This window comes from Schistocerca cancellata, chromosome 1 (assembly GCF_023864275.1).
Source record: "Schistocerca cancellata isolate TAMUIC-IGC-003103 chromosome 1, iqSchCanc2.1, whole genome shotgun sequence".
NCBI lineage: Eukaryota > Metazoa > Arthropoda > Insecta > Orthoptera > Acrididae > Schistocerca > Schistocerca cancellata.
The window spans coordinates 1,193,261,480-1,193,271,187 of NC_064626.1; the positions used below are offsets into that span (position 1 = coordinate 1,193,261,480).

Here is a 9,708-nt window from a genome sequence, read left to right on the forward strand (position 1 = left end):
CGCTGTCGTCTTCAGGTCTGGATTCCCGAATATCCAAGATGTCAACAGAGCTGGATTCCCGAATATACAAGATGTCTACAAATCGCCAGAAAAGCATGAAGAATTAGGAGTAATGTGTTCAGATTAGCATGGCGGCTAATTGAGGCCCATGCCAGTGGCCTCTGGGTTCCCCAGAGTCAGAACGTGGTGCCCAAAGTGCTCCTCCAGGACACCAAACACTCTCCTGCTTCGATGAGGGAAGATCCGTCTTGCATGAACCATATCTTGTTGAAATCAGGGTCACTCTGGATAATGGAGATGAAATCATCTTTCAAAACCTTCACGTAACATTCGGTGGTCACCGAGCCATCGACGAACGTCGCGCAGATTATTCCGTGACCGGACATTGCACACCACAGAGTCACCCGTTGAGGGTGAAGACGCTTGTCGATCGCGAAATGCGGATTCTCAGTCACCCAAACGCGGCAATTTTGCTTTTTGACGAACCCATCCAAATGAAACTGGGTTTCGTCGCTAAACCGAACCATACATCGCATACTAATTGCCATCATGGGCCGCTGCCAACCGTGCAGTTTGACCGTCCTAACGCAAACCGTTCAGATGTTATGAAAGTTTTATTTCATATAGTTCAATAATTGTCACCCTGTACGTACATTTTTGGTCTTTTCGATTATACGCGAACTATGACTAGGTTTGCAAACATTTTCAGAGACAACTTACGGTATTTAGTTTGATGGAGAGGTGAATAAAAAGTATGAAACTTCCTGGCAGATTAAAACTGTGTGCCCGACCGAGACTCGAACTCGGGACCTTTGCCTTTCGCGGGCAAATGCTCTACCAACTGAGCTACCGAAGCACGACTCACGGTAGCTCAGTTGGTAGAGCATTTGCCCGCGAAAGGCAAAGGTCCCGAGTTCGAGTCTCGGTCGGGCACACAGTTTTAATCTGCCAGGAAGTTTCATATCAGCGCACACTCCGCTGCAGAGTGAAAATCTCATTCTGGAATAAAAAGTATATTTGTAAAAACGAAGTAGGGGAACCCGGGGCAAGACGGTACTCTAACAGTAAAATTACCGCAATCCAATTAAACTGGCAAAGAAAAATCTAAAAAAAAAGAATCTGTATGTTTTTAATATATACTTTAATATACACTTTAAAAAGTGTAACAAAGAAATGGCATTTAAAGGTATACTATAAAAAAAAACTAAAGAAGGCCAACAATTGGTCCGTTGTTCCCCAGGCTTAGGACAGAACGGAACCACAATCATAACTCTAATATAGTGTAAGGCCTATTACTATTTTAATTTCGTTATAAGTATAATACATAGTTAAAAATATTTATGGAATAAATGTGCCGAGTAGCGGCAAAGAATTAATTTATATACTGAGATGGTGTCTCAGATAATTTTGTTTCTAAAACAAAAGACAAAAACTTTGCTAATTATTATTCTTCTGTTAAAGTTTGGAGAGAAAGACTTTAGCATAACCTAGCAGAAGCTGTACGCCTATTTAGTTGATAAAGTAAGTCTCCAAAAATATCGCTGATTTATTTACAGTGACAGTATCTCGACTCTATTTGCTTCTGTAACGACGAGCCTGTACTTGTATGTTAATATTTCGCAGCAATTTGCCAAGATAATCCATGTAGCATTATGGCACTTAACATTTTATCAAACGTCTCATATTGTAGTATGTGTCCTTTCAGATCTTCTAAATATTTAAGTCTGATGTTTCACTGTCCGGCGACCATCGAAATTCTAATTTGTGAGACCGCAGCGCAAACCTGTGATAGGTATAATTACGTCATTTTATCAATAAGTCAATCTTTACCTGTTTACCTTTAAAATCTAGTCATATTTCGATAAAATCTACAAAAACACAATAAGCATGTTAGTTTACGAGCGTCAGAATGTTAGATGTCTCAAAAGAAACTGCGTCATCCAGTCTTCAACCGCCATTTTCAGTTATTTATGAAACAGGTGCTTCAATTTCTTTTTCTCTGCCATATGCAAAGCCAGCGCTCTGAACTCCATTGTCATTTCAAAAACTCTGTCATCCACTTCTTTTAAATACCCGAAAAGCTCTAACCCTTTCTCATTGCAGGTAAAAAGATGAAATTTTCCCTTTGACGTGTCAGTTTGAAAAGTCCCATTTTGCAGTCTATTCTGAACTGCTCGTGAAGAGTTGTTTTAGGAACATCGAACTGAATACTGGCTTTCCTAAATCCCATTTCCTTTTTCACGACAACTGTGACTGCCTCTTCCACGTTTTCTGCAGACGCAACTTTGACGATTGTTTTTGCGCTCGTATCTTCTGACCACCCATGAAAAAAGAAGAATTGTCATTAGCAACTATATGAAAAATGTGAAACTATAGTAACGTATGGCAGAACCTTTAGAAGAAATATCAGTACTAAAAAGTAAACAACGGACCTCGATCCATTTCGCCCCGAGCTGTGAGATTAGGTACAAGTCAGAACCCACAAAGCGCTTTGAAAAATAAATATCTTCCAAACGTACTAAAATAAACAGCTTAGCACCTCTTTTAGATGTTAAGAACGAAAAAATTCGCAGATAAAGAGTTTTCGCATACCTTACAAGTAAAAATGTACTAATACTGGCGCATGAACGCGAAAAACAAGCGCAAACGCGTTACTGGCACAACAGTAAAAGAGAAACTTCTTCATTCTTACAACGTTGTCGCTTTGATAACAGTTCCTGAAGGTGATCCTTTGCATCCAAAATAAACGCCTAGCTCCGCTCTGCCCCATGGTTCCGTCATGCAATGGTTTTTCCTACTTTCAAAATTTATGTATTTATGTTCTTAAATACGACTTCTTCGTACTCCTAGCAAAAAATATGGAGTTTCGAGCATTTTAAAAGCTTAATAACTGGTGAAACTCCAATGGACAATTATTTCTTTACTTAAATTCATCCCTTCCTGTTGGTTTGCTCTCGTCACCGAAATTTACCTTCCGGCAGTGCTGAGATGACGTCATATATCAGTAGTGGTCCCAGCACTGACTCCTAAGCCAACAGCCGCTCTCCCCCTCCCCACTTTAACTGCGCCACACTCAGACGCCACCAAACAGACGTTCTCATTACTATGGAGAGTAACCTTTTGCCGGCCGGTGTGGCCAAGCGGTTCTGGGCGCGTTAGTTTGGAACCGCGAGACCGCTACGGTCGCAGGTTCGAATCCTGCCTCGGGCATGGATGTGTGTGATGTCCTTAGGTTAGTTAGGTTTAAGTAGTTCTAAGTTCTAGGGGACTGATGACCTCAGATGTTAAGTCCCATAGTGCTCAGAGCCATTTGAGAGTAACCTTTTGCTGGCCGTTCTTGACGTATGAAAGGAACCAGTTGTTAGCTACTCGTCTCGTTCCATACTGGTCCTTCCTCTTCCTCTTCTTCTTCTTCTTCTTCTTCTTCTTTTTCTTCTTATTTGTGATTAGCACAATCGAATGTGTTAGATCGTGCAACAAATGTCTGTAATTTTTGATTAATCCGCCCAGTACATTACAGAGAAAAGAAAACGTAGCATTTTCAGTTGTTAAACCACTTCTAAAACCAAACTGTACGTTTTAAAGCGAATTATGTGAACTGAAATGATCGATTACCCTAATATACGCAGCCTTTTCAAACATCGACGGTGTAGAAATTGGTTCGAAGTTGTCTATATTAGCCCTTTCTTCCACCTTATAAAGTGATTTCACTACTGAGTACTTGAATCGTTCCAGTAACTAATCACTCCTAGTGGAAAGATTACAGATGTGGTTAAGCCCAGGGCTAAATACGCAGCTCATTGCGTTAGCATCCTTCTAGGCACCCCACCATATCCAAGATAGTCCTCAGTCTTTAGCCACTGACTTAGACTCCCACCTGTCATTGTCACGGAGGGAAAGTCAAAGAGAGTTACGATGTGCGACAGTAAAGTAATGAGACTGATTTTCTTTGCAAGATGTGGCAACCTTGCAGGCTTGCGTAGGCACAATATCTTTGACCTTGGTCTATTAGCTGCTTCTAGTCCAAGTGGCACGTCGATGCAACTGCTCAGTCGTGAGTTGTGCTGTAATACGAGGCCTCCGATTTTTTTCCTAATTAACTACTCACCCGAAATCGATGAAACTGGCGTTACTTCTCGACGTAATCGCCCTACAGACGTACACATTTTTCACAACGCTGATGTCATGATTCCATGGCAGCGGCGAAGGCTTCTTTAGGAGTCTGTTTTGACCACTGGAAAATCGCTGAGGCAATAGCAGCACGGCTGGTGAATGTGCGGCCACGGAGAGTGTCTTTCATTGTTGGAAAAAGCCAAAAGTCACTAGGAGCCAGGTCAGGTGAGTAGGGAGCATGAGGAATCACTTCAAAGTTGTTATCACGAAGAAACTGTTGCGTAACGTTAGATCGATGTGCGGGTGCGTTGTCTTGGTGAAACAGCATACGCGCGGCCCTTCCCGGACGTTTTTGTTGCAGTGCAGGAAGGAATTTGTTCTTCAAAACATTTTCATAGGATGCACCTGCTACCGTAGTGCCCTTTGGAACGCAATGGGTAAGGATTACGCCCTCGCTGTCCCAGAACATGGACACCATCATTTTTTCAGCACTGGCGGTTACCCGAAATTTTTTTGGTGGCGGTGAATCTGTGTGCTTCCATTGAGCTGACTGGCGCTTTGTTTCTGGATTGAAAAATGGCATCCACGTCTCATCCATTGTCACAACCGACGAAAAGAAAGTCCCATTCATGCTGTCGTTGTGCGTCAACATTGCTTGGCAACATGCCACATGGGCAGCCATGTGGTCGTCCGTCAGCATTTGTGGCACCCACCTGGATGACACTTTTCGCATTTTCAGGTCGTCATGCAGGACTGTGTGCACAGAACCCACAGAAATGCCAACTCTGGAGGCGATCTGTTCAACAGTCATTCGGCGATCCCCCAAAACAATTTTCTCCACTTTCTCGATCATGTCATCAGACCAGTTTGTGCGAGCTCGAGGTTGTTTCGGTTTGTTGTCACACGATGTTCTGCCTTCATTAAACTGTCACACCCACGAAAGCACTTTCGACACATCCATAACTCCATCACCACATGTCTCCTTCAACTGTCGATGAATTTCAATTGGTTTCACACCACGCTAATTCAGAAAACGAATGATTGCTCACTGTTCAAGTATGGAAAACGTCGCCATTTTAAGTATTTAAAACAGTTCTCATTCTCGCCGCTGGCGGTAAAATTCCATCTGCCGTACGGTGCTGCCAACTCTGGGACGTATTGACAATGAACGCGGCCTCATTTTAAAACAATGCGCATGTTTCTATCTCTTTCCAGTCCAAGAGAAAAAAAATCGCAGGCCTTAGAACTTGAATGCACCTCGTACGTTAACACATGTTTGTGTCTCTCGTTATGGAAATGGAACCGCATAATATTGCACAACGGTATGCCATTTCTTTTTGCGTTACAGCGGGTGAAAATGTGACGACAACTTAAGGTAAGCTTCAGAAGGCTTTTGGAGAGGAGGTTATGTCAAGAGCTCAAGTTTTCCGTAGGCATAAAATGTTTAGTGAAGGCAGAACGAATGTTGAAGATGAAGACCGCAGTGGACGACCATCAACCTCACGGACGGATGTCAACTAGTCCAGGGTGCGTGATCTCATATGATCTGATCGAAGATTATCCATGAAAATGATTGCAGAAGAACTGAACATCAATCGAAAAACGGTTCGTCTAGTAATAACTGAAGATCTTGGTATGAGAAAGATTTGTGCAAAAATCACGATAATGCGCCATCCCATACTGCTCTGTCAGTACAGCAACTTTTAACTTCAAAAATGGCTCTGAGCACTATGGGACTTAACATCTGAGGTCATCAGTCCCCTAGAACTTAGAACTACTTAAACCTAACTAACCTAAGGACATCATACACATCCATGCCCGAGGCAGGATTCGAACCTGCGACCGTAGCGGTCACACGGTTCCGGACTGAAGCGCCTAGAACCGCTTAGCCACCCCGGCCAGCAATTTTTAACTTCAAAACAAATTTCAGTACTACCACAGCCACCTTATTCACCAGATATCGCTCTGTGCGACTTTTTTGTATTTCCAAAAGTCAAAACGGCGGTCAAGGGACACCATTTTCAAACGACACAAGATGTCCAAAAAGCTGTCACGAGGGTCTTCGAGGCTATTACAGAAGATGAGTTCCAGAAATGTTACCATCAATGGCAGAAGCGCTGGAAAAAGTGTGTGCAATCAGAAGGGAACTACTTTGAAAGAGACAACACAAAACTTGACTAAAACGGTAAGCAACATTTTTTTTCAGATCAGTGTCATTACTTTATTGTCGCACCTCGTATATCATGCCCCGTAGAAACCAAGTTTTTATTTAATTTAAACACCTACGTCCTCTGCTCGTGGTCTCGCGGTAGCGTTCTCGCTCCGCGAACACGGGGTTCCGGGTTCGATTCCCGGCGGAGTCTGGGATTTTTCATCTTCCCCGAAATGACTGGGCGTTATTGTGTCATCATCATCATTCATCCCCATTACGGTTGGAGGAAGGCAACGGCAAACCACCTCTATTAGGACCTTGCCTAGTACGGCGGTGCAGGTCTCCCACATCGTTCCCCTACATTCTGTCAAGAAGCATGGGACTTCATTTTCATTCATCTGCTGTTTTAAGAAAATGATTGTTCAGTAATATACATATATCCAACTTATGAGTAGCAAAATCATTTTTACTACACATTGACTTCATTCACGGCTGACCATGTGGTTTTAATTTTATCCTGAAAATTAGTTATTCTGTTGGCATACCACGTACTTCTCGCCTTCCTAATGATATTTATTGCCTGTATATAAAATGTTTTATTTAATGATTTCAGATATGTTACTACACTCCTGGAAATTGAAATAAGAACACCGTGAATTCATTGTCCCAGGAAGGGGAAACTTTATTGACACATTCCTGGGGTCAGATACATCACATGATCACACTGACAGAACCACAGGCACATAGACACAGGCAACAGAGCATGCACAATGTCGGCACTAGTACAGTGTATATCCACCTTTCGCAGCAATGCAGGCTGCTATTCTCCCATGGAGACGATCGTAGAGATGCTGGATGTAGTCCTGTGGAACGGCTTGCCATGCCATTTCCACCTGGCGCCTCAGTTGGACCAGCGTTCGTGCTGGACGTGCAGACCGCGTGAGACGACGCTTCATCCAGTACCAAACATGCTCAATGGGGGACAGATCCGGAGATCTTGCTGGCCAGGGTAGTTGACTTACACCTTCTAGAGCACGTTGGGTGGCACGGGATACATGCGGACGTGCATTGTCCTGTTGGAACAGCAAGTTCCCTTGCCGGTCTAGGAATGGTAGAACGATGGGTTCGATGACGGTTTGGATGTACCGTGCACTATTCAGTGTCCCCTCGACGATCACCAGTGGTGTACGGCCAGTGTAGGAGATCGCTCCCCACACCATGATGCCGGGTGTTGGCCCTGTGTGCCTCGGTCGTATGCAGTCCTGATTGTGGCGCTCACCTGCACGGCGCCAAACACGCATACGACCATCATTGGCACCAAGGCAGAAGCGACTCTCATCGCTGAAGACGACACGTCTCCATTCGTCCCTCCATTCACGCCTGTATCGCGACACCACTGGAGGCGGGCTGCACGATGTTGCGGCGTGAGCGGAAGACGGCCTAAAGGTGTGCGGAACCGTAGCCCAGCTTCATGGAGACGGTTGCGAATGGTCCTCGCCGATACCCCAGGAGCAACAGTGTCCTTAATTTGCTGGGAAGTGGCGGTGCGGTCCCCTATGGCACTGCGTAGGATCCTACGGTCTTGGCGTGCATCCGTGCGTCGCTGCGGTCCGGTCCCAGGTCGACGGGCACGTGCACCTTCCGCCGACCACTGGCGACAACATCGATGTACTGTGGAGACCTCACGCCCCACGTGTTGAGCAATTCGGCGGTACGCCCACCCGGCCTCCCGCATGCCCACTATACGCCCTCGCTCAAAGTCCGTCAACTGCACATACGGTTCACTTCCACGCTGTCGCGGCATGCTACCAGTGTTAAAGACTGCGATGGAGCTCCGTATGCCACGGCAAACTGGCTGACACTGACGGCGGTGGTGCACAAATGCTGCGCAGCTAGCGCCATTCGACGGCCAACACCGCGGTTCCTGGTGTGTCCGCTGTGCCGTGCGTGTGATCATTGCTTGTACAGCCCTCTCGCAGTGTCCGGAGCAAGTATGGTGGGTCTGACACACCGGTGTCAATGTGTTCTTTTTTCCATTTCCAGGAGTGTATTTCGCTTGAACACTTCACTTTCACTGCTTTCTATTATTTTATTTTAACGTGTGTTAGTTGTGTGTGTTCATAGTGTTGCCAACTGTCGTTGTGTGTTTTGCAATCATGTTTTGTTTGCCTTGAGAAAACTGTACGCAGTTAGATATTTATTTGTTTGATACTTAGCTGCGTGTATTATTTTGTACAGTGGGGAGTTCTCTAATGAGAGGGGGGGAATTGAGAGGAGGGACTCGCAAATATTAGGCTTTTTTATTTTTGATTATATAAAAATGGATGGAAGAGTCAGTGGTATGGAGTTTGAGTAAGTTGCTATTTAGTATATGGTAGACATCTCGGTTTGCTATTGTTTTTGTGGCTAACATGATCAGTGGGTTGATACTTGTATTAAATTGGTCCTTTAATTATTTCTTGTTCATTGTAACGGCTCTCTGCATTTGAAAATTTTACTGTAACTTAGGAGTTTTCTACTGAGGCTGCTCATTTTAATAATTTTCATATTTTATTAGTTACAGAGGCGGCCACACCTCCAAATATTTAAAAATAATAATAACATCCACATAGTTCACAAACCACAAAACACACGTATCTACAGCAGCTGCTAAAATGGCCAGCACAAGGAACTTGGGACACATATATGTTGTGAATAAAAGTCCGTCAACTGTGTTTATTTCGTTTTTTTAAAAAATTTCTTTCCGATACTTATTTGAGAGCGAACGCTGCACTGGCTAGGTTTCCAGATTTTCTTTATGATTTTCATCATGACCTGGCGAAGCATTCGCACATATTGCCAAGAATATGTTACCTGATCGCCCTTGGTAAAATCTCTCTAACTGCGGAGGTGGTGCAAGCTGTGAACACCGTTGTGGTTTGTGTAAACATGTTCGAGGTACACATTACAGAAAATGCACAAACTAAAGTGCTCTCGTCAGTTGCACTTTAAGATACTAACATTTGATATTCCACTCACAGAGAACCATACCTAACATGATGTGAGTGTAGTTCCTTTGGTCGTGATAAACGTTTCTGAACTAGCCAATCCAGAATTTGCTGCGCGTACTGAGGTCGAACAAAACTTATGAAAGGTCACACAGCAAAGTTGCCGTTGCAACATTTGGGAGAACGTCTGGGCGGGAAAAGCAATCTAATTTTCATCAACTTCGACAGCCCTCAATTAGCACTATGAAACGCATACAGTGGTAGAAGAATTTTACTCATTTCTAACTTTGACTTTCAAGGGAGAGAATAGGAAGTGCGGTGCGGTGTGACCGTGCAGCAACTCATACACGCTCCAGTTCGTTACGACAGTTAAGTGGATACGCGTTTCCAGAGATTCTGGTAATTTACTTGGAACCAATAGCTCAATTTGGAGGGCAAATGCTAAAACAACAAAAT

The 9,708-nt window shown here is 44.1% G+C and overlaps 1 non-coding gene across 1 annotated transcript; it reads right to left on the reverse strand.

Moving 5' to 3' along the window:
- Positions 1–782: 782 nt before the first annotated feature.
- Trnas-cga (transfer RNA serine (anticodon CGA)) lies at positions 783–857 on the reverse strand. The gene has a single exon. It is a non-coding gene; the product is annotated as a tRNA-Ser (tRNA).
- Between the last annotated feature and the right edge of the window lie 8,851 nt (positions 858–9,708).